The following is a 24,992-nucleotide window of genomic DNA, read 5'->3' on the forward strand; positions in this document are numbered from 1 at the left end:
ATTTCTCAGCTCATTTACCAAAAAGCCAAAGTCTTTCCTGCTCCTCAACATCTTTGGAGGAATCTCTTTCAAAACCACCACCTCCTGCCCAGCCATCTGAACTTTATTATTGTAAGAAGCTTGTAAAATTTCATTTCTGATCCTCCTAGTTGTGAAATAAATCACCACATCTCGTGGCAGCTGTCTTTGTTTTGCCAACCAGGAATTAACCCTGTAAATTTTGTCAATTTGGATTGCCACATCTTCTGGTTTTTCTTTAATTATCTCAGCCATAGCATCAGCACAAATGTCTTTTAAATTTTCTTTGCTATTTTCCTTCAGGCCTCTCAGTCTCAGAGCAAACTCCATAGATCTGTATTGTAACATTACCAATTCATCATCCACTTTCTCTGTTCTAGTCATGACATCACACATTTTACTCTCCAGATTTAAATTGGCTTCATTAATTTCTTCAACTTTCCCATCAAGCTGGATAACAAGATTTGAGAGTCCTGATACAGCAAAAACAATATCATCTCTTATTTTATCATGCTCTTTTGCAACTGCTCCCTTGATCGAACCTATATCTTCCTCTATTTTCTTAAATTTCCCTTCAACAAGTAAAGTTAAATTGTTCATTGCTTCTCTCATTGCTATTGCTTGATTATTCATGGCTTCTTTCATAGCTTCCTTAAAATCATTAAGTGCTGTGTCTTGACTCTGGGTCTGGCTCTGTGAACCAGCCGGAAGTTGTGCTTTCTGTGTCACCGCCTCCCCCTCCTTTAGCAACTCCTGGTTTCACTTGCTTAGAAGCCATTTTTTTCCTCCCCCCCCTTTTCTTTAAAAGCGACAAAGTCTTTAAAGATGTTAAATTAAAGTCTCTGAGTTGCCAGACAAAGTAGTTTTTTTTCCTCCTTGTTCTCTTCCCTCCGCACTCTCCGTTCCCAGCAGTTAATAGGCAGCTAATCCACTCTCCCAGCGCAAAGTTCTCAAGCACTTTCATTTCAGGCTGTCACTTTCAAAGCCCTGACAAAGACGCCATCTTCCGCCTTCAGCTCAAGATTCAGATCGAAACAAAGTAACTTTGGAGTTAAGCTCTGTATTTTTAAGGCTTGTTCTCTTGTTTTCCGCTCTGCCTGCGCTTGGGATCAGTCAAAATCACGTTTTAAAAGCAGGATCGGATCGCAGCTTCTCGCCCTGCTTTTGCAGGGACGTCCTGGCTCCGGAGCTTCTTGGCGGGCTGCCTGAGGAGCTCACACCCTCCAAGCCTCTGGAAATGATCCAGAGGGCTTTCGGGGGGGGCTCTCCTCTCGCCCACCGGTTCTCCTCTCCTTCTTTTCCCGAAGGAGAGTTTTTTCAGCCATTTGACAGCTGATTTGCGCTGTCAAAACGGCTTTTACGGGACGCAGGGCTGGTGGTCATGAATGAGCCTGCGGTGCCAACCGGAAGTCTCAATACATCTAAAGATTTCAATTGCAGTTTACCCCTTTCCAAAAGAAGAAGCTCTTTATAAGTAATCACCTCTGTTTTTTGCTCTATACTTATATTTTCTATTGCATGTCTGGGATTTGCCCATATGGGTATCTTATAGTTTAGCTTATATTGATACTTTTTCCAAACCCTCAACAACGCATTTCTAAGTATATGACCCTTAAACACTTTATCCACTTTTTTTCATATAACAAATAAGCATGCCATCCATATAACAAATCATAACCTTCTATGTTTAACATTCTTTCTTCAGTTAAGTTAAACCAGTCGCTAATTTGTGATAAAACAGCCGCTTCATAGTACAATCTTAAATTAGGCATTTTAAGACCTCCTCTCTCACGTATATCCTGTATAATTTTCAGTATCACTCTTGGTTTCTTCCCACCCCAGATAAAAGCATTAACCCCTTTCTGCCATTCCATCAAATTTCCGTCTTTCTTAAGCACTGGTATCATTTGAAACAAAAATAAGAACCTAGGTAAAACATTCATTTTTATTGCTACTATCCTTCCCAGTAATGATAGTTGTAGCTTTTTCCAATTTTCCATTTCTTTCTGTACTTTTTGTCAAAGAACTTCATAATTATTTTTAAACAATTTCGTGTTTGAGGCTGCAATATATACTCTTAAATTTAACTATTTCAAGCCCCGTTATTCTCCCTAAATTTTCTCTTTGAGATATGGACATATTTTTAGTTATCATCTTTGTCTTATGTTGATTTACTTTAAATCCAGATACCTTACCATATCGACCTATTATGTCCAACATATGTGGAGCCGATTCTGTAGGTTGAGATAAAGTAACAACCAAGTCATCTGCAAACGCTCTTAATCTATAATCTTGCTGTGTAATTACAATTCCTTTTATTTTATCAGAGTCACGTATCTTATTCAACAAAACTTCTAAAGTTAAAATAAACAACAATGGAGACAAAGGACAGCCCTGCCTTGTACCTTTCTCAATTTTAAAAGCATCTGTTAAGCCTCCATTAACTATTATTTGTGCTGTTTGTTCCTGATATATTGCTCTAATTGATTGTATAAAATGCTCTCCAAAATGCATTTTTTCTATTATCTTAAAACAAAAATTGCCAATTCAATCGATCAAATGCCTTCTCTGCATCCAAAAATATGAACGCTGCAGGGACGTGGTTGTTTTTTTCCAGATATTCCAATAAATTTACAATTTGTCTAACATTATATTTCATTTGCCTCCCTTTTATAAAACCTGATTGGTCATTATGAATTGTTTGTTGCATAACTGGCATTAATCTGTTCGCTAATATCTTAGCAAACATTTTATAATCAGTGTTCAAAAGTGAAATTGGCCTAAAATTTTCAGGTTTGATACAATTTTGATCTTCCTTCGGAATCAGTGAAACAAAAGCTGTTCCCCAGGAGGGTGGAACTCCTCCCCCTAATTGAATTTTACAAAATAAAGCTTTAAGCGGTTCTACCATTTCAACCTGTAAATTCTTTTTTTTTTTTTTTATTGAAAAAGTTTTAAAAACAAACATATTTTCCCCCCAACCCCCCCCCAACCCCCCTCCCCCTCCCCGACTTCCCAGAGCAGAACACAAGGTATTTCTATTGATCTTTAACAATAATCTAAATTGCATAACCAATCATTAAACTAACATCCCTAAAAAAAAATTCTTAACCCCCCATATATAAAATCCTATTTCTTAAACATAATACTTCTAATGTCACTTATATAACGCTTTATACAAATAAAAGGAATCATTCATAAGCTATTTGATATTTTTTGGTCTGATACTTATTTTGTATATAATCAATCCATCTTCTCCAGTCCTGTATATACCTTTCTTGTGTATGATCCTTCAGATATGCTGAAATTTTAGCCATTTCAGCTAAATTAGTTACTTTCAATATCCAGTCATCAATGGTAGGCAAAAAGTCCTTCTTCCAGTATTGTGCTACCAACAATCTTGCTGCTGTTATCAAGTTCAAAATCAATTTAGTCTCTGCAACTGTACAATCCGTAGTTATACCCAGTAAAAACAACTGTGGAGTAAATTTCAGTCTCTTTTTAAGAATATTCTGCATCACCCACCAAATCTTTATCCAAAATGCTTTGATTTTTCTACAAGTCCACCATATATGATAATAAGTTGCATCATCACAGTCACATCTCCAACATTTAGCTTGCACATTAGAATACATACATGATAATTTTTTAGGATCTAAATGCCATCTATAAAACATTTTATAAAAATTTTCTCTTAAATTTTGTGCTTGTGTAAATTTCACATTTCTAATCCAAATCTTTTCCCAAGTTTCCATCATTACTGGCTCTTGAAAATTTTGTGCCCATTTAATCATACAGTCTTTAACCAATTCCGTCTCAGAATCTATTTCCAATAAAGCATTATACAACCTTTTAATATGCATTTGTTTTTGATCTCTAATTTGTTTTACCAAATTCTCCTCATTTTGCACAAAGCCAATTTTTTGATCTTCCTTCCATCTAGCTTGAAGTTGACCATACTGAAACCATGTATAAATTATACCTTCTTCTCTCAGTATATCTAAAGATTTCAAATACATTACCCCCCTTTCCATAATAAGAAGCTCTTTATAGGTAATCACCTCCTGTTTTTGTTCTATACTTATATTTTCTATTGCATGTCTAGGATTTGCCCATAAAGGTATCTTATAATTTAACTTATATTGATATTTTTTCCAAACCCTTAACAAAGCATTTCTTAATATATGAACCTTAAATACTTTATCCACTTTTTTGTCATATAACAAATAGGCATGCCATCCATATAACAAATCATAACCTTCTAAATTCAAAATTCTCCCCTCAGTTAAATTAAACCAATCACTGATTTGTGATAAAACCGCTGCTTCATAATATAATCTTAAATTAGGCATTTTAAGACCCCCTCTTTCACGTGTATCTTGTATAATTTTCATTTTTATTCTAGGTTTTTTCCCAGCCCAAATAAAAGTATTAACACCTTTCTGCCATTCTCTCAGATTTTCATCTTTCTTAAGCACAGGTATCATTTGGAACAAAAATAAAAATCTAGGTAAAACATTCATTTTAATTGCTGCAATTCTTCCCAATAAGGACAACTGTAATTTTTTCCAATTTTCCATATCCTTCTGTACCTTCTGCCAGAGTACCTCATAATTGTTTTTGTATAATTTTGTATTTGAAGCTGCTATGTATACCCCTAGATATTTAACTTTTTTAACTATTTCAAAATCTGTTAATCTTGCTAATTTGTCTCTTTCAAATGTAGTCATATTTTTAACTATCATCTTTGTCTTATGTGAATTAACTTTAAATCCTGATACTTTCCCGTATTGATTAATTATATCCAATATGTATGGAGCCGACTCTATAGGTTGAGATAAGGTAATAACCAAATCATCTGCAAAGGCTCTTAATCTGTAATCTTGTTGTCTAATTACAATACCCTTCAATTTTTGTGAATCACGTATCTTATTCAGTAATACCTCCAAAGTCAAAATAAATAATAGTGGGGACAGAGGACACCCCTGTCTTGTTCCTTTCTCAATTTTAAAAGCCTCTGTTAAACCTCCATTAACTATGATTTGTGCTGATTGCTGCTGGTATATCGCTCTAATTGATTGTGTAAAATATTCCCCAAAGTGCATTTTTTCTATTATTTTAAACAAAAATTGCCAGTTCAAACGATCAAATGCCTTCTCTGCATCCAAAAATATAAACGCTGCAGGGACTTGATTATTTTTTTCCAAATATTCCAATAAGTTTACAATTTGTCTAACATTATATCTCATTTGTCTACCTTTTATAAACCCAGATTGATCATTGTGAATTATTTGTTGCATAACTGGCATTAGTCTATTAGCTAATATTTTAGCAAAAATCTTATAGTCAGTATTCAAAAGTGAAATTGGCCTAAAATTCTCCGGTTTAATGGAATTTCGGTCCTCCTTTGGAATTAGTGAAACAAAGGCTGTTTTCCAAGAAGGTGGTACTCCTCCTCCTAATTGTATTTTATTAAATAAAATTTTTAATGGTTCTAACATTTCGGATTGTAAATGTTTATAATAAACAGCTGTTAGTCCATCTGTTCCCGGAGCCTTACCTATTTTTAATTGTTTAATTGCTCCAACAATTTCCTCAGAAGTTATAGGTTGATTCAATCTATCTCTCTGTTCCAACGTTAATTCAGGAATCTCCATCTTTAGATATCTATCAATATCGACATCTTGAATTGCATCTTTAGCATATAATTTTGTATAAAACTCCAAAAAAGCCTTTTTTATTAAATTCTGTTGATAAATCTCTTTACCTCTAAATTCTATTTTATCTATAATACGTGATTTCTGTTTTTTCCTCATCGTGTAAGCCAACCATCTCCCAGGTTTATTAGCATTACAAAATGTATTATGTCTGGCATATTGTATACTAGTTGCGACTTGCCCCGCCATTAACATATTAAATTGCTCTCTTAAAATATTAATCATATCTTTTGCCTTTTTATCTCCCGGATTGATTATAAGCAATTGTTCCTTCTTTTTAATTTCCTCCTCTATCTCTTTCCGTCTATTTTGTTGTTTTAATCTATGTTTATTATTCAAAAAAATTAATGTTCCTCTCATATAAGCCTTACACGCATCCCATACCATCTCCATCGAAGTTCCTTTGTTCATATTATTAATAAAAAATTCTTTCATTTGTTTTTTAAGCTCACACAAATTGTCTTCATATCTAAATAAATTCTCATTTAGCCTCCAAGACCTCCTTTCCCCTCTCTCCTGCTCTAGTTCCACCCAAACCGGGCTGTGATCAGTTAAAGTTCTTGGACATATCTTCGTACTCTTCACCCTAGAAAAAAGATCATTTGTAGTTAATATAAAATCAATCCTCGAAAAAGATTGGTGCCTATCTGAGAAAAAAGTAAAATCGCTCTCCAATACGTTCCTTTCTCTCCAAATGTCTCTAAGCTCCATATCCTCCAAAATATCAAAAAAAGATTTAGGCAACTTAGCACGCATTGAGATCTTGGAAAGACTTTTCTTATCTTTCTGAGTATCTAATACCCCATTCCAATCACCCATTAAAAATAAGGATCTATAATCCCATTGTAGTATTTTGGTATGTAAAAGTTTGTAAAATTTATCTTGTTGTTGATTAGGTGCATATACCCCAATTACAAGCAGCTTCCCACTCTGTGTTGTTAGTTCAATTGCAATATATCTACCTTGAGTATCAGCCTCAATTAAATTGGCCACTAAGCCTCTTTTAACATATATTACTAGGCCGTTTTTCTTTTCTGGTGCTGATGCCACAAAGTGTGTACCTAATTTTGAATTTATCAAGTACTTTTGATCAGAAGATCTAATATGCGTTTCTTGCAAACAAATAACATCGTTCTGAAATTGCTTCAAATAATGAAATATTTTCTTTCTTTTTTGTGGAGAATTTAAACCGTTAACATTCCAAGATAGAAATTTATTTGCCATCTCTGGGCGTTCCAAGCTTCGAGAGCATCAGCTGAACCTCCTCCGCCATTTTAGACTTCGGCCTAGCTCCTCCCACTGCTTGCGTTTTTTGGACTTGTTGAGTTGAATCTTGAGGCTGTTGTGCCATATGTTGTTTATAGGTAGCCCTTGTCAGTCGTTGATCTTTTGGCAGCTGAATCATCGTTAATGACTCCAAGGTTGGTGGTGGACCCCCAGTCAGTAATGGATCTTCTTCCAGAATAGCTCCTCCAGCTAACACTTGAGCATAGGTTTGTGGTTGCCCTCCATCTTTCTCTTGTTGAGTAATTTCCAATTGCTTTCTAGCACCCCCTGGTGAGGGTGGCCTTCCAACCTTTAAAACGTTGGCATAAAAATCTTTTGCTTTTCCAACTGTGTTTAAACGATGTCTTTGCCCAGCGTATGGCACTATTATCCCAAATGGGACATCCCATCTGTACTGAATTTGCTGGTTTCTTAGTTCATTCACCAAAAAGCCAAATTGCTTTCTATCTCTTAACATTTTAGGAGGAAGCTCTTTCAGGACCACCAGCTCTTGTCCTTCCACTTTAATCTTATTTCTATAAGACGCTTGCAAAATGTCATTTCTAACTCTCCTTGTTGTAAAATAGATCACCACATCTCTTGGTAACTGCTTTTGTTTTGCCAGCCAGGAATTGACCCTGTAAATTTTGTCCATTTGAATTGCCACGTCTTCTGGCCTTTCTGGAATCAGCTCTGCTAAAGCATTGGAGCAAACATCTTTTAAATTTTCACCACTCTTTTCTTTCAAACCTCTCAGCCTCAGGGCAAATTCCATTGACCTGTACTGTAACATAACCATCTCGTCATCCACTTTCTCTGTCTGTATCATAACCTCTCCCAACTTAGTTGCAATCTCCAAGTTAGCATCATCAATTTCCCGCACTCTCTCCTCAATCTTTAACATGTGAGTAGCCAATCCTGAAACTGCATAAACAATGTCATCTCTTATTTCATCATGTTTCTCCTCCACCACACTTGTAAGTTTCTTTAACTCCTCTGAAAATCCTTTCATCATTTCTGTCTGATTATTCAGGGCATCCATTATAAATTCTTTAAGGTCTTGTGACTGTGTATCAGCCGGAAGTTGTTGTTTTTGAGTCACTACAGGGGAACCTCCTCCCCCTTTAGAAGTTGGTGGCTTTAGTTGTTTAGCAGCCATTTTATTTAAAGAAAAGTTTTCCTTTTACAGCCAAAAAATCTTGTAAACAGTCTTAAAAAGTATATTCCGAAGTTTTTCCAAAATAAACAATCCTCTCTTCAAACTATACTCAAAACCCAGTAATTTTCTCTTCAGGCAGAGGGCTATTAACAAGCAGTTTCCTTTTAACTTTCACTTTCCCTTCCGCCCATAACAAAGGCTTCCTCCCAGCCTCCAGCTCCAGAGAGCTCCGTTTGCAACAATGTATTCACAGAGTTAAGTTCTGTTTCTCTTAAAAAGCTTGCACTCTTGCTTCCGCTCTGTCTGCCTTGCTGGAAATCATTAAAACTCACTGTTTGCCGGCAGAATTGGACGCAGACGTCTTGCTCTGAAGACAGAGGCACCAGCGATCCGGAGCGATGGGAGGGGTGAACTGGGGAGCTCTCACCCTCCGAGTCCCTGGAATTAATCCAGTGACTTTCGGGGAGCTCTACCCACCCCCTCCGGCTCTCCTCTCCTTCTTTGCCCGAAGGAGAGTTTTTTCAAACCGCCGGACAGCTGTTTAGCGCTGTCAGGGCGGTTTTAACAGATCGGGTGGCTGGCGGTCTATAGAGACCGTCCTCGACGATCTGCGGAGCCACCGGAAGTCGACCTGTAAATTCTTATAATAAACAACTGTTAATCCATCTGTTCCCGGAGCTTTCCCTGTTTTTAACTGCTTAATTGCAGCAATGATCTCCTCAGAAGTTATTGGTTGATTCAATTCTTCCCTCTGTTCCAACGTTAATTCCAGAATATTCCCTTCCTTTAAGTATCTATCTATATCTATACCTTGTATTGAGTCACTACCATATAACTTTGTATAAAATTCTAAAAAAGCCTTTTTGATCATATTCTGTTGGTAAACTTCTTTACCTCTAAATTCTCTCTTACCAATGACTCGTGATTTCTGTTTTTTCCTCAGCATGTACGCCAACCACCTACCAGGTTTATTGGCATTACAAAATGTATTATGTTTAGCATATTGTAAGCTAGTTGCCATCTGATCAGCCATTAACATATTAAATTGCGCTCGTAATATATTTATTGTTTCTTTTACCTTCTTATCTCCTGGATTAAGTATAAGTAATTGTTCTTTCTTTTTTATTTCTTCCTCTATCTCTTTCTGCTTCTTTTGTTTTAGTCTATGTTTATTATTCATATGTATTAACATACCCCTCATATAAGCCTTACTAGCATCCCAAACCATTTCCATAGAGGTACCCTTGTTCATATTAATAGCAAAAAATTCTTTCATTTGTTTTTTAAAATCTTTCACATTTTCTTCATATCTAAATAAATTTTCATTTAACCTCCAAGACCTCCTTTCTCCCCTCTCCTGTTCAAATTCCACCCAAACCAGACTATGATCAGTTAAAATTCTTGGACATATCTTCGTCTTCTTCACCCTAGAAATAAAATCATTTGTGGTTAGTATAAAATCAATCCTGGAGAAGGATTGATGTCTATCAGAAAAGAAAGTGAAGTCTCTTTCCTCCACATTGCGTTCTCTCCAAATATCTCTCAGTTCTATATCTTCCATCATATCAAAAAAAGATTTAGATAATTTTGCACATGTTGAAATCTTTGATAAGCTTTTTTTATCTTTCTGTGTGTCTATTACTCCATTCCAGTCACCCATTAATATAAAATATTTATAATCCCATTGTATTATTTTAATGTGTAAAAATTTATAAAACTTGTCTTGTTGCTGATTAGGGCCATATATTCCAATTAAAAGCATTTTTCCAGTCTGTGTTAATAATTCAATTGCAATATATATTCCTTGATCATCTGCCTCGATTAAATTAGTTGATAATCCTTTCTTTACATATATAACTAACCCATTTTTCTTCTCTGGCGCTGATGCCACAAAGTGTGTACCTAATCTTGAATTTATCAAATATTTTTGGTCTAATAACCTAATATGTGTTTCTTGCAGACAAATAACATCATTGTTAAATTGTTTCGAGTAATGAAATACTTTCTTTCTTTTTTGTGGTGAATTTAGGCCGTTAACATTCCAAGATAGATATTTAGTTGCCATCTTTAGCTTTTCAAAGCCACATGAGCATCAGCTGAAGATCCTCCTCCACCTTACTCTTCGCCCTAGCCCCCCCCACTGCTTCTGTTTTCTGAACTTCTTGAGATCGATCTTGAGATTGTTGCATTTTTAACTGTTGTTCTTGAAGTTTATAAGTTGATTGGGTCAGTCGTTGTACTTTTGGTTCTCCCTTCTTAGATGGTTCCAGAGTTGCGGGTAAGCCCCCAAGATCCAGATCTTCTTCCATGATGATTCTTCCAGCTGCAACTTCAGCATAAGTTTGTATCTGCTTTCCATCTTTTTCTTGTTGTATCATCTCCATTTTCTTTCTGTCTCCCCGGGTGAGGGTGGGTATCCAGCCTTTAAAACGTTGACATAGAAATCTTTTGCCTTCCAGACTGTGTTTAACCGGTATCTTTCTCCACTATAAGTCACTATTAGGCTAGTATGCCACTTGTTGATTTCTCAGCTCATTTACCAAAAAGCCAAAGTCCTTTCTACTTCTCAACATCTTTGGAGGGATCTCTTTCAAAACCACCACTTCTTGCCCAGCCACCTGAACCTTATTCTTGTAGGAAGCTTGTAAAATATCATTTCTGATCCTCCTGGTTGTAAAATAAATCACCACACCTCTTGGCAGCTGTCTTTGTCTTGCCAGCCAGGAGTTAACCCTGTAGATTTTATCAATTCAGTTTGCCACATCTTCTGGTCTTTCTTTAATTATCTCTGCAATAGCATCAGCACAAATATCCTTTAAATTTTCTTTGCTGTTCTCTTTCAGGCCTCTCAATCTCAAAGCAAATTCCATGGACCTGTATTGTAACATTACCAATTCATCATCCACTTTCTCTGTTTTGGTCATGACATCTCCCATTTTGCTTTCCAAATTTAAATTGGCTTCATTAATTTCTTCCACTTTCTCATCCAACTGAATAACAAGTTTTGACAATCCTGATACTGCATAAACAATATCATCTCTTATTTCATCGTGCTTTATTGCAACCACTTCTTTAATTGATTTTATATCCTCCTCAACTTTCTTTAATATCCCTTCCACAAGTACTGTTAAGTTATTCATTGCTGTGGCTTGATTATTCATGGCTTCTTTCATTGCTGTTGCTTGATTATTCATGGCTTCTTTCATAAATTCTTTGAAATCATTAAGAGCAGCCTCCTGACTCTGTGAATCAGCCGGAAGTTTTTTTTTTTTTTTTTAATTTGATTTATATGCCGCCCTTCTCCGGAGACTCAGGGCGGCTTACAATGCGCTAAGCAATAGCCTTCATTCTTTTGTATATTTATACAGAATCACCTTATTGCCCCCACAACTGGGTCCTCAATTTATCTACCTTAGAAAGGATGGAAGGCTGAGTCAACCTTGAGCCTTGGCGAGATTCGAACCTGCAGTAATTGCAGGCAGCTGTTCTTAATAACAGGGTGCTTTAGACCACTGTACTACCAAGGCTCTTTGTGCCTTGGTAGTTGTGCTTTCTGTGTCACCATTGACACAACTGGAGAACCTCCCCCTCCTTTAACAACTCCTGGCTTAACTTGTTTAGAAGCTATCTTTTTTTTTCCTTTTTAAAAAGATCTTTTTTTTTTCAAAGCCACAAAGTCCCTTGAACAACTTTAAAATGCTTGTAATTTAGAGTCTCTAATTTATCAAGCAAAATAGTGTTTTCTCCACAAGTTCTCACTTCCCAGCAGCTTTAATCCACTCTTACAATGCAAAGTTCTCAATAAGCACTTTCGTTTCTGACTTTCACTTTCAAAACCATAACAAAGACGCCATCTTCAGCCTCCAGCTCAAAGAAATTCAGTTTGAAACAAAGTAAATCTGGAGTTAAGCTTTGTTACTTTTAAGGCTTGTTCTCCTGTTTCCGCTCTGCCTGCGCTTGTAATCAGTCAGACTCACTTTTTGACAGCAGGACCGGACGCGACTTCTAGCTCTGCTTACACAGAGTTGTCCCGGATTCGGAGCTTCTTGGCGGGCTGACTGGGGAGCTCTCACTCTCCAAGCCTCTGGAATTATTCCAGAGGACTTTTGGGGAGCTCTACTCTCGCCCACCGGCTCTCCTCTCCTTCTTTTCCCGAAGGGGAGGTTTTTCAGCCGCCAGACAGCTGATTTGCGCTGTCCAAGCTGCTTTTAGGAAGTCATGGGGCTGGCGGTCTAAGGAGACCGTCCACGAAGCCTGCGGTGCTGACCGGAAGTCACTCTTTTTCTAGAATCTCAGTGTCAGATGTGCTTCCTTCAAAGTCCAGGAAAGAATGACCCAAACTCCATTGTTTATAGAGAAAGGTACTTTTACTAGAAAATGAAGTGAACGCAACCAAAGGAAAGCAGAATCTAAGGCAATAAGCGCAAAAATTGCATATAGAAAGCATCCCCTCCCACTGTCCACCGTAAATCATCCAATCTAAAGGTCTCCCAGGGGTCAGGTGGAAGCACATGTCTGGCAGCGTCATCAATCAGGAATGCCACTACCATTGGCCTGATGGCAGCTTCAAAGATACAGTCCGGTGGCTTAACTATAAGTTTCGTTTCCTCCAGCACGCTTCCCCCCCATGCTACCTAGCTCTCCCCCCTCCCGTTACTATGGCAGCCAAAGCAGTAAAGGCGGAGGCTGACATTCAGCCCCTCTGCAGAAGAGATGTTAGTCCTAAATAGGGAAAGAGAAAACAACACAACACAGAAATTAGGGTTTATCAGGATATTTGGTGTGAAACAACATCACGTTTATTCACCCATTCAGCTTGAGATAATGGGAAATGCTTCCAGGCCACCAAATACTGCACTTTACCGTGATGCTTCCTAGAATCCAAGATTTCCTTAACTTCAAAATGTTGTTCCCCTTCTATCAGTATGGGGACCGGAGGAGAGTCCTGGTTTGGACGCAAAGGGGACGAATGTTCCGGTTTCAGTAAGCTAACATGAAACATAGGGTGGATTTGTCTCAAATTTTTTGGCAATTCTAATTCAACTGTGACTGGGTTGATGAGTCTAGTGATTGGGAAAGTTCCCACATACTTTGCTCCGAGCTTTTTTGATTTCTGGGAGGTCTGTAAATATTTAGTGGAAAGATAAACCATATCACCCACTTTGTAAATGTGTGCCGGGCACCTCTTTTTGTCAGCTTGGGCTTTATGTGCTCAGTGTGCGTCATCTAAAGCTTTTCGAGTTACTGCCCAAGTACCCTATAGTTGTTCAATCCACTCAATTAAAGAGGGGTTCTGTGGGTTATCCTGTGGTAGCTCTGGGATTGGCACAAACTCTTGGCCAGAGGCCACCTTAAATGGAAACCAGTGCTGCTATGTATAGAGTTACTATACGCCACCTCCGTAAATGGCAATAAGTCCACCCAATTATCTTGCTGGTAATTTATGTAACATCTCAGGTACTGTTCTAACACTGCATTGGTTCTTTCACAAGCCCCATTTGTCTGGGGGTGGTGGGCGGAGCTTAACCCCTGGGCCGAGCCTATTAACCCTAAAAACTCCTTCCAAAAGTTGGAGGTAAATTGCACACCCCTGTCCGAGATTATACATTTTGGAGCCCCATGTAATCGATAAACATGTTGAATAAAACATTTTGCAAGGGTTTTAGCTGAAGGGATTTTAAAACAAGGGATGAAATGCTCTTGTTTGGAAAACAAATCCGTTACTGCCCAAATGACTGTGCATCCCCCACTCTCCGGCAGGTCTACAATAAAATCCATGGATATCTCTTTCCAAGGAGCATTTGGCCTTGCCACACTCTGAAGTAAACCAGGTGGCTTCCTCGGAGGTCTCTTAGTTGAGGCACACACCAGACAGCTAGCTACATATGCCTCTATGTCCTTTTTGAGTGCAGGCCACCAGAATTGTCTTTTAACGAGATGTAGAGTTTTAACAAATCCAAAGTGTCCCGCCGTCTTGGCGTCATGAGCATGCTGCAACACCGGTACTCTTAAACTGGCCGGAACATACAATTTGGCCCCAATCCAAGCTAGTCCATCATGGAGTGTACATTCATTCGAGTGGGTTCGAAACCACTTGTCAGTCTTTAGAGCTTCTTCTAATTTCTGAAGCAAATTGCCCGAGAGGGCTGGGTCGGCCCTCGTCTGTGCTCTGTGTCAGACTTCAATGCTATCTCAAAATAAATGAATTTCCAAACTGCCAATCTTTAAGGAAATCTTTTCTTTAATTGAGCACAGCCACCGGATCATGACTCGATGCGGACAAGACTGACCTTTTGCCCCCCAATCCCTCCCTTTCTGATCCCCAAATATCTGCTTCTCATTGGCTATCTTCCAAGTCATTCTTCTTGTCACATCATTTCCCAGGAATGTCTCCCCCCTTCATTTCCATGACAACCGGACATCAAAGGGATTTAGCAGGCAGAAGTTCAGCGCTTATCTCTCTCTCTCTCTCTCTCTCTCTCTATCTCTATGCCAGCGAAACGCTGACATCCGGCCCCTCTCCCTTCACTCTCCCAGCGGGGCCTGCATAAGATAAACAACAAGTTTAGTACCTCACCCCCTCCGAGGGGGTACCCCACCCCCTCCCGGCTTGTCCAGGTGATCTGCATGGAATTTAGCTATGAGGCGGTCAGCTTGGATGTTTGTGTTCTTCACCCAGGAAGCTTCTGACAAAGGGTAGCCCTTCCACTTAATTAAGTACTGGAGGCGCCCTCTGTGCCACCTCGAATCAAGAACTTGCTGTACTTCATAGTGGGTCTGGCCTCCAACAATTAAGGGCCCTGGGGGATCCCGTGGCACCGGCCTTAAAGTTGAACCTACTACAGGCTTCAGGAGTCTACTGTGAAAAACGGGGTGTATCCTCCCTAGTAACCAGGGCAACTGCAATTGTACTGTAACCGGGTTGATTACTTTTACTATTGGAAATGGCCCTATGAATTTCGGCCCCAGTTTTTTGATCGGGAGTCTGAGTCTCAAGTACTTGGTGGAGAGGTAGACCTTTTCCCCCACTTGGAACGGTCTCTGGGGGGCTCGGTGCTTATCTGCTTGTGTCTTTTTTTTTTTTTTTAATTGAAAAAGTTTTTCAAATACAACTTTTTTCTCCCCTTTTCCCCCCCTCCTCCCTAACCCCCCCTCGCCATCCCCTCCCCCCTGTGACTTCTTCATAGTAAAACCCAAATTCATAACAGATTATATAATACTTTACCATCCCCTTACTCCATCCCATATGCTGACCCTTTCTTTCTAATAAGATTATCATATCCCCCTTATACTATACATTTCAAAATGACATTCTACTATAACATTATATAATAACTCCTAATTTAGCATAATAATATTATATCTCCCAGTTTAGCGATTTCTGCTCATAATCTATCCTTTTCTACCCCCCATACGTATATCTCTTAAGTCAAATCTTTTATATATATTAATATAACATTTCAAAGCAACCTTCCGCTATAAAACTATATAATAAATCCTAATTTAACAATTATTCAGTTCATAGTCTACCCATTTCCTTCACCCCCATCGTTATAACTCTTAACTCAAATCTTTTACATATATTCATATCTAAACATAATATCCCTTTTCTTAGACTAAACAATCAATAAACTAACCTGTCTCCACCCACTTTCCTACAAGACTACCATACTTAATAATTCTTAGTATCTTTATTCTTCTGCCCACAACACTAAAAAATATTCCCTTATGTAAATAAAATCCACTTAAAAAGACTTTAGGCTTGTAATCCATATAATATCTTCTGTAATGTCTTTCAGCTGGATTGTAAACTCCATCACCCATGTTAGGGTAACATCACATCCTAATTCCAACAGTATGTTCGGTATCTTCAATTACCATCTACCCCCATCAATAACAAAAATCTTCATAAAAAAAACAAAAAAACAACAACCACCCAAGTGACTTTATATTTGTATTCCATATAGTGTCTGTAGAGGTGTCTTTTATCCAAATTATTAATTCCAACCACCGTAATTGGGTAACAGCCAGATCATCTGCGTGCCCCAATCTCATAACACTCTTGCCTTGTGGCTCAGCATAAACGTAGTATATTTATCAAAGAATCCAAAAAAAGATAGTTCCAATCCATTCAATTTAAGGCCCTTTTCACATCCCAAAAGTACAGCACTGCAGAGATCTGTCACTCTCCTCAGGATAATATAAACCAATACTTTGATTATCTTTTCATATATTCAATCATCTCTTAAATAACTAGCATTACACTGTTGTTTAGTTTAAAAGTTTTTGTTTTTGTGAGACCTGCTTCTTCTTTTCTTGACTTTTTGTGGGTTGGATCTCCATCCTGATTTCATTTCTGTAATTTGTATATCAACTATTTGGTTTTCATGCTGATCTATAACTTGATCTTGTTGGTTTGCTTTTGTGGTTTAAATCTCCATTCTGGTTCTGTGAGTTTTATATCCACTGATTGATTTCCATGCTGGTCTGTAACTTGGTAAGTCATCACTTTAGAATCCAGAGCCGCCTCTCTTGTATTTATAAATGATCCAGCTGAGATCTCTAAAGAAAAATCCGAAAGCGGCTCATCTACAAGAACCTCTGTAACTTGTTGTTTTTCCATTACTTCCACCTCCTTTTGCTTATCTTGAATTTCTATCTCTTGTTGGTTTTGCTTTTGGAGAACCTTGTAGTAAAATTCTTCCGCTTTTTCAACAGTATTTAGCTGATATCTTTATCCTTGATATCTCAATATTATACCACTGGAACGTCCCACCTAAATGAAATATTTTGTTTCTTTAGCTCAGTCACCAAAAATTCAAATTTCTTTCTATCTTTTAGAATCTTAGGCGGCAACTCTTTATATATCCAGATCTTTCTTCCGTACAGTTGTAGAGTAGAATTGAAAGATTTTTGCACAATATCATTTCTTATTTCTTTATCTGTAAAATAAATCACCACATCTCTAGGCAATTGCCTTTGCTTTGCAATCCAAGAATTTACTCTATAAGCCTTGTCGATCTTGCAAGATACCTCCTCAGGATGAACCTTTAAAATCCCGGCCAGAACTTGAGCAGATATTTTTCTTAAATCATCTCTATTATTTTCCTGTAACCCTCTCATTCTGACCGCAAATTCTGTGAGCCTGTATTACATCATTGTAATTTCTTTTTCAATTCCTTGCTTTATATCTTCTGCATTGTAGGTCTCATGACCAGCTTCCTTTTTAAACTTTACTTCTAAACTTTTGTCTTGAATATTTATCAAATCATTTTCAATTATTTGTATTTTATTGTCCAAAGTATAAATCTTGTTATCAACTTCCTCCATTTTAGACTCTAATAACTTGATATTTGTATCCTTTTTTATAACAATTTCTGAAAAAGCATTAGTCACTGTTACAATCTTTCGTTGCAAATTATCATACTTTAGTTGTATCATTTCTTTAATTTCTTGCCTAAATTTTTCAAGTTTCTGGTTCACAGTCTCGTGATATCTAGCCATTTCCTCCTGGAGAAATTCTTTTAAATTAAAGCCATTCTGCTGAGTCTGTAAGCTCAGAGCTTGTTCACATAATTGCAAATGGGGAAACACCCCCCCCAACTGCTTGTTTGTCAGGCTTTATTAGTTTTAATGCCATCTTGCCACACAAACTCTTTTTTAAGAAAAGAAAACTTTTCCCCAAACAAGATCAAGTACAAATCTCCAAGAAAAAAGGAACTTAAAATAGATATTTTTCTTCCAGATTCTAACCAGGACTATTTATTCCGCTACTTTGTAGCTTGTTACGGAAGGACTCTCACTTTCGGCTTTCTTCTACTTCCCAAGCCTCAGCAGTCGCCATTTTAAAGTTTTTTTCTCCTTCACTCTAAAATGCTTGTAAAATCATTAAGGATACTTGCGATTTAGGGTCCCAAGTCCAAGTCTCATCTTTTTTAATTAATCCATCTGTTAGCTTCGTTGATTGATCTGGTTCCAGCGCCTAGCTCTGCAAAAAGGCAGAGTTCTCCCGAAGTCCGGAGCAGCGGCGAGCGGGAATAGGGAGCCACAACCTGCTCGTCCCCAAGAGTTAAAAAAAAACTCTGGGGACTTCGCAGAGGGCTCTACCTGCCCTCGCCTGCTCTGACTCACATTTCCATCAGGAAATGGAGTTTTTCAAGTGTAAAGGCGGCTCTTTACAGGCATCGGGGATGGCGGTCTCAAAGGACCATCTGGCGGCAGCAGAAGCCAGACCGGAAGCCCCTTATCTGCTTGTGTCTTATAAGACCGTGCTGCCTTGTCTAACGCCCTCTTGACGTTCTCCCAGGTTTCTCTTAGCATTGCCATCCATTCGGTCAAGGTAACTGAGGAAGGAGGCTCCCTCGGGTACTCTGGCATGGAGACGAAATCGATGCCGCTCACTATCTTAAATGGGGTTAGTCCTGTACTACTGTGGACAGCATTGTTATATGCGACCTCAGCAAACGATAAGAGGTCCGCCCAGTTCGATTGTTGGTAGTCCATGTAGCACCTCAGATACTGCTCTATCATGGCATTCAATCGCTCCGCCTCCCCCCCCCCAATTGGTGCTCGGGTGAAACGCTGAGCTGAGGCCTTGGGATGATCCTATGGATCGAAGGAATTCCCTCCAGAACTTCGCAGTAAACTGGACGCCTCGATTGGAGATGATTCTTCTGGGTACTCCGTGCAGGCGGTAGATGTGTTTTATGAACAGTTTGGCCAATTGGCGGGCTGAGGGTAGTCCGCTGCAGGGTATGAAATGTGCCTGTTTGGAGAATAAGTCTATTACAGTCCAGATTACTGTGTTTCCGCTGTTCCTCGGCAGTTCGACTATGAAGTCTATAGCAATCTCCTCCCATGGCCTTGACGGTTCAGCTACTGGCTGTAGCAGCCCCGGGGGCCTCCCTGGTCGGGTTTTCATTGTGGCACAGGTGATACAACTTTTTACATAGCTGTCTACGTCTTTTCTTATGTGGGGCCACCAGAACTGTCTCCGTGCTAAATAAAGAGTCTTTAGGAAACCAAAATGTCCCACTGGTTTGACGTCGTGACTCCTCTTGAGGACCAAGGTGCGTAAGGTCTCTGGGACATAAAGTTTCATCCCTCTCCATGCTAGGCCATCTCTCTTTGTTAGGAGATGTTGATTGTCTTGGAACCAGGGATCCACCAACATTTCTGCCTTGAGCCTTGTCATTAGGTCACTTGCTGGTTGCCCCTGCTGGTCTCGATGCTGCCGTCTGGTGGTTACTTGGCCCACTCCTTGGGCAGAGGGGATGATGGCATTCACTATCTGCTCATGTTCACTGTTATATTGAGGCATTCGGGAGAGGGCATCAGCCAGAAAGTTCTTCCCCCCTGGGATGTGCTTCAGCTCGAAGTTGAAACGATTGAAGTATTGGGCCCACCGGACTTGCCTGGGCGATAACTTCCATGGGGTCTTGAGGGCTTCCAGGTTTTTATGGTCAGTCCAAACCTCGAACGGGGTCTGGCCTCCTTCTAGCAGGTGTCGCCAGGTTAGCAGCGCCCATCTCACCGTGAACGTTTCTTTTTCCCACGCTGCCCATCGTCTCTCTGCATCGGTAAGTTTGCGGGATGTGTAGGCACAAGGTTGCAGGTCCCCCTGGCTGTTCTTTTGGAGTAGGACTGCCCCTACTGCTACATCGCTGGCATCTGCTTGGATGACGAAGGGTTGTTCGGGGTCAGGATGCTTCAAGACCGGTTCTTTTGCAAACATTTGTTTTAGTGTCTCGAATGCCTGTTGGCAGGCCGAGTCCCATTGTAGAGGCTGTCCCAGGTGGGGTTTCGTTGTCGGACTTCCTGTCTCTAGGAGGCCCGTCAGAGGTTTGGCAATTCTTGCAAAGGAGGGGATGAATTGCCTGTAGAAATTCGCGAAACCCAGGAAGCTTTGTAGTTGCCTGCGGGTGCGCGGGGGTCACCAATCTAGGACTGATTGTACTTTAGCCGGGTCCATCTCTATACCCTCGTTTGACACTCGGTAACCTAAATAGTCCAGACGCGATCGGTGGAACTCGCATTTTGACAGTTTGACATAGAGGTTCACTTTCAGCAGTTTTTCCAGCACTTTGCGTATGAGGGGTATGTGTTCGACTATGGTCTCCGTGTAAATGAGAATGTCATCTAGGTAGACGAGGACCCCTTTGTACAGGTGGTCATGCAGAACTTCGTTTATCAATTGCATGAACACGGCTGGGGCTCCCTGTAGCCCAAATGGCATCACCTTGAATTGGTAACTTCCCAGGGGGCAGTTGAACGCTGTCTTCCACTCGTCTCCTTCCCTGATGCGCATTCGGTAGTAGGCTTCGCGGAGGTCTAGTTTGATGAAAATCTTCCCCTTGGCCAGGTGGGCTAGCATGTCCTTCATGAGGAGGAGGGGGTATAAGTTGTGTACGCAGACCGCATTGAAGTCCCGAAAGTCAACTACCAGATGCATAGAGCCGTCTTTCTTCTCTTTGAAGAGGACCGCTGCTGCGACCCACGGTTTGACTGGCTCGATGAAACCCCTTCATAGGTTTTTGTGTATGCATCTCTTGCATTTCACAGGGCGTCATGGCATACAATTTAGGTTTAGGAAGTTTCGCCCCAGGGATGATTTCGATGGCACAGTCGGAATCGCAGTGGGAAGGTAGGACGTCGCACTCGGTCTCGCTAAATACCTGTGCTAGGTCTTGGTAGTCTTTTGGGATCTGCTCTGTTTCATGGGTGCTGTTGGATGTGGGCCCCAGCTGCTTTGTGGTGCCCTCTGGGAGGGGCCCTTGCGTCGGTGCCATTTTCTTTTGTTCAGCCGGGAGACATTGGGGCCCGAGTGTGTGGGGTGTTTGTTCTGGTTGGAACAGCAGAGGTTGGGGCCCTTTGGCTATCCTCAATCTGCAGGTCCCCTCTTGCCACCAGATAACTGGACCCCACTTGTCTAGCCAGGAAAGTCCCAGTATGACTGGATCGGCCATCTTGGGGGCTATTATGAACCGTATCATCTCTCAGTGATCCCCTAGTTCTAGCTTCACTGGTTCGGTCAGGTGTGTGGCTCAAATTCCACCTACTAGGGTCCCATCAACTTGCTCAAATCGAATTGGGTGGTTGAGCTTCTTAGCTTGGATCCCCAATTTTAGGACTGTGGGTAGATTAATCAGGCACCTAGTGCAGCCCGAGTCTATCAGGGCTTGGAAAGTCTCTTGGGTACCTGTCTTTGGGGCTGTTAGGCGTATGGGGAAAAGGAAAGGGTGGATGGGTCCACTCACCATTGGGTCGTCTTCACCCTCGTCCTCGCTGTCATACAAGTCGGGGAATTGGTCTCCATCATCCGGGATTCCCTTTGTCTTGGTCAGGTGGGCGAAGACCTCTGTGCCGGGGAGGAGACTTCGTGGCGCATCAGTGGCTCACTTGGGGACCCATTCTCGTCATGCCTTTGGCTGAGGGTTTGGCCTCGGGCCCGGGGTTCCACAGGCTGCTGCTAGATGGCCTATTCCTCCACATCTGTAGCATCTCATTGGGCTCCGTGGAACGAAAGGCCTTTGGGTAGGCCATGGTGCCATGGTTCCTCGTCTGGTTTGTGGCCTCGGGTCCGATTGGTATCTCTCCCTGGCCTCTGGTTGCTTTAGCATGTCGTTGGCGCGCAGTCCCCTTTCAACTTGCATCGCCACGCGGAACCATTCAGAGAGTCGGTTTGGGATGTCCCGATAAGCGGTCACTTGAGCGATCCGCTTATCTAGGCTCGTTCTGAAAAAATACACTAGCAGTCGCTCAGGTAGGGGAGGCAAGGTGCCCACAACTCTTCGGAATTCACGAATGTGTTCCTTGATGGGCTTCCCTCTCTGGACTAGGCTTCTGAGTTCGTCTTCCACATATGGGTCCTCCCCTACTTCCTCATACCTCGCCCGCAGTAGTTGCAAGAAATCATCTGCATCTTGCAGTTGGGGGGCTCTTCTTGTAGAGGGCTGATGACCAAGTCTTTGCTTCTCCCTCCAGCCCTTCTGAAATGGCATTGACCAGGGCTCTGGGGAATGGGTAAAGGTGCCCATAGCTCTCGATATAGACCTCAGCTGCGTCGAACTGCGCCACCTGGTCTGGATCCCCATCAAATTTCCCTCTGAACCGGGGTGGCTCTGCCCTCGGTGGCCCGTCCTCTCATGGCTGGGCTCTGTGTGCCTGTCTGGGGTATTGTTGGGCTTCTTCCTCATCTCTCATTCGGGGGCGGGGGGGTGATGCCTTGCGTAGGCTGGTATGTTTGCTGGGCAGAGGAGGAACCCATGGATGCAAACTGGGACTTTCCTTCCTTCTGGTGTGGGAGGGGGAAGGGCTGGGCCCCCTTCTATGGTGACTTAGTTCAACAGGGTCAGCTGGCCTCCTTCTATCTTTGGGCCTGCAGGATGGACCGTCTTCCAGGCTGACAGCACGTTCAAAATTTTGCTTTAACTCCTTCATGGGGCTTTCGAGTGGCAGGGTTGAAATTTCTTTCTGTCTGGCCTTCTGCCAATCCCATAACCAATCCGCCCTTCCCAGTTCACTCAGGGGCTTCCCCTTACCTTTAGCGTCTGGAAAGGGGAATTCAGCTTCTGCAGATTTTGGCAAAGTCCACCAAGGTTCATCATTTTTTCTTCTCTTGGGCTGGAGCACAATCATCTGTCCTTGATAATTCTGTGGCAGTGGGGGGGAAGGGGGGGTTGCAGCTTTGCTGGGAGAGGGGGTGGCCCCGTTGCATCCAAGCTGGCTGGAGTAGGGAGGGGTGGCTGGTTCACAGCCGTTTGAAGTAGACTTTCAGTAGAGAGCTGGCTTGCTGCCATGGCTTCAGAACCTTGCCTCCAATTTGTCCAAACATCTGGTAGGGAGCTGGAGGGCTGGAGGTTTGCCAGTTTGGCTTGGAAAGTTGAGTCTTGTCCGTCTGTCAGACTTCGATGCTATCTCAAAATAAATGAATTTCCAAACTGCCAATTTTTAAGGAAATCTTTTCTTTAATTGAGCACAGCCACCGGATCATGACTCGATGCGGACAAGACTGACCTTTTGCCCCCCAATCCCTCCCTTTCCGATCCCCAAATATCTGCTTCTCATTGGCTATCTTCCAAGTCATTCTTCAGACTTCTTGTCACATCATTTCCCAGGAATGTCTCCCCCCTTCATTTCCATGACAACCGGACATCAAAGGGATTTAGCAGGCAGAAGTTCAGAGCTTCTCTCTCTCTCTCTCTCTCTCTCTCTCTCTCTCTCTCTCTCTCTCTCTCTCTCTCTCTCTCTATCTTTCTATCTATCTATCTCTATGCCAGCGAAATGCTGACACTCTGGTAGTTACTGGCACTGCTAGTTGTGTCACAGGTATGATAGGCCGAACCACTTCCTCCTTGGTACTGTTGTATTGTATTGTATTGCATCTGGAAAGTGCATCCGCCATGAAGTTCTTTCCACCAGGAAGGTAATGTAAAGTGAAATTAAAACGGTTGAAATGTTGAGTCCAGCGAGCTTGCTTTGGTGACAGCTTACGCGGTGTTTTCAAAGCTTCCAAGTTTTTATGGTCAGTCCAAACTTCAAAAGGATGCTTAGCTCCTTCAAGAAATTGTCTCCACGTTAACAATGCCCATCGCACTGCAAAAGCTTCCTTCTCCCATATGGCCCATCTCCTTTTGGTCTCTGACAATTTGCGGGACGTATAGGCACAGGGTTGTAATTTCCCTTCTGCATTCTGCCACATCACTCACGTCAGCCTGTACTATAAAAGGGTCTTCCATGTCCGGATGTTTGAGGACTGGTTCAGCAGCAAACAACCGTTTCAACTTTTCGAATGCTCCCTGACAGTCCATAGTCCATTCAAGGGCTTGTGAGGACTTTGGTCTTACTTCACCTTTTGTTTTCAGAAGATTTGTTATTGGCAGCATGATTTTGGCGAACGAGGGGATAAACTGTCTATAGAAGTTAGCAAATCCGAGGAAACTCTGTAGTTGTTTGCGGGTGCGTGGCATGGCCCATTCTAATACTGCCCAAACTTTTCCAGTTCCCTCATGCGATATGCGATATCCAAGATAGTCAATTCTATTCCCTCATGCGATATGCGATATCCAAGATAGTCAATTTTGCTTTGGTGGAACTTGCATTTAGAGAGTTTGGTATATAGTTCAGCAGCCCTGAGTTTTTTCAGGACAGTTCGCACCAATTTCACATGGTCGTCCATGCTCTCAGAGTAGATAAGAATGTCATCCAGGTAAACCAGCACCCCCTTATACAGGTGCTCATGCAGTACTTTGTTAATCAATTGCATGAACACAGCAGGGGCTCCTTGTAGTCCAAAAGGGAGCACTCGAAACTGGAAACATCCCAGTGGGCAGTTAAACGCGGTTTTCCATTCATCCCCCTCCTTGATTCTCACTCTGTAGTATGCTTCTCGTAAGTCCAGTTTGGTGAAAATTTTCCCCTTTCCTAAATGTGCTAGCATGTCCTTCATGAGCGGCAGGGGGTAAACGTTTTCCACGCAAATATCAACTACCAAACGAAAGGAGCCATCTTTCTTTTCTCGGAACATTACAGGTGCCACCACCCTTGGTCTGGCTAGTTGGATAAAACCCCGTTCTAGGTTTTTATCAATGAAGTTTTGCAATTCCCCTAGTTCTCGGGTCATGGGGTAGATCTTTGGCTTAGGGAGCTTCACCCCAGGGAGTATTTCAATGGTACAGTCCGTAGCTCTGTGTGTGTGTGGGGGGGGGGGGGGGTAGCACATCCGAGGCCTTTTCACTAAAAACTTCTCGGAGATCCCAATACTCCTTTGGAATCTTTTCCTCCCCTTCGATGTGGCCTATTGCCACTTCCGCCCTTTCGTGTTCTACTCCGTC

The 24,992-nt window shown here is 41.3% G+C and overlaps 1 protein-coding gene across 1 annotated transcript in view; it reads left to right on the forward strand.

The window, feature by feature from the left end:
- The window catches only part of LOC139318139 (pulmonary surfactant-associated protein A-like), a 57,201-nt gene that overhangs the window by 22,462 nt on the left and 9,747 nt on the right, over positions 1-24,992 (forward strand). The gene's annotated exons all lie outside the window — the stretch shown is intronic.

Source organism: Pituophis catenifer, unplaced genomic scaffold, assembly GCF_029215685.1.
Source record: "Pituophis catenifer annectens isolate HBS135680 unplaced genomic scaffold, rPitCat1.0.hap2 SCAF_6, whole genome shotgun sequence".
In the NCBI taxonomy this organism is placed as follows: Eukaryota; Metazoa; Chordata; class Lepidosauria; order Squamata; family Colubridae; genus Pituophis; species Pituophis catenifer.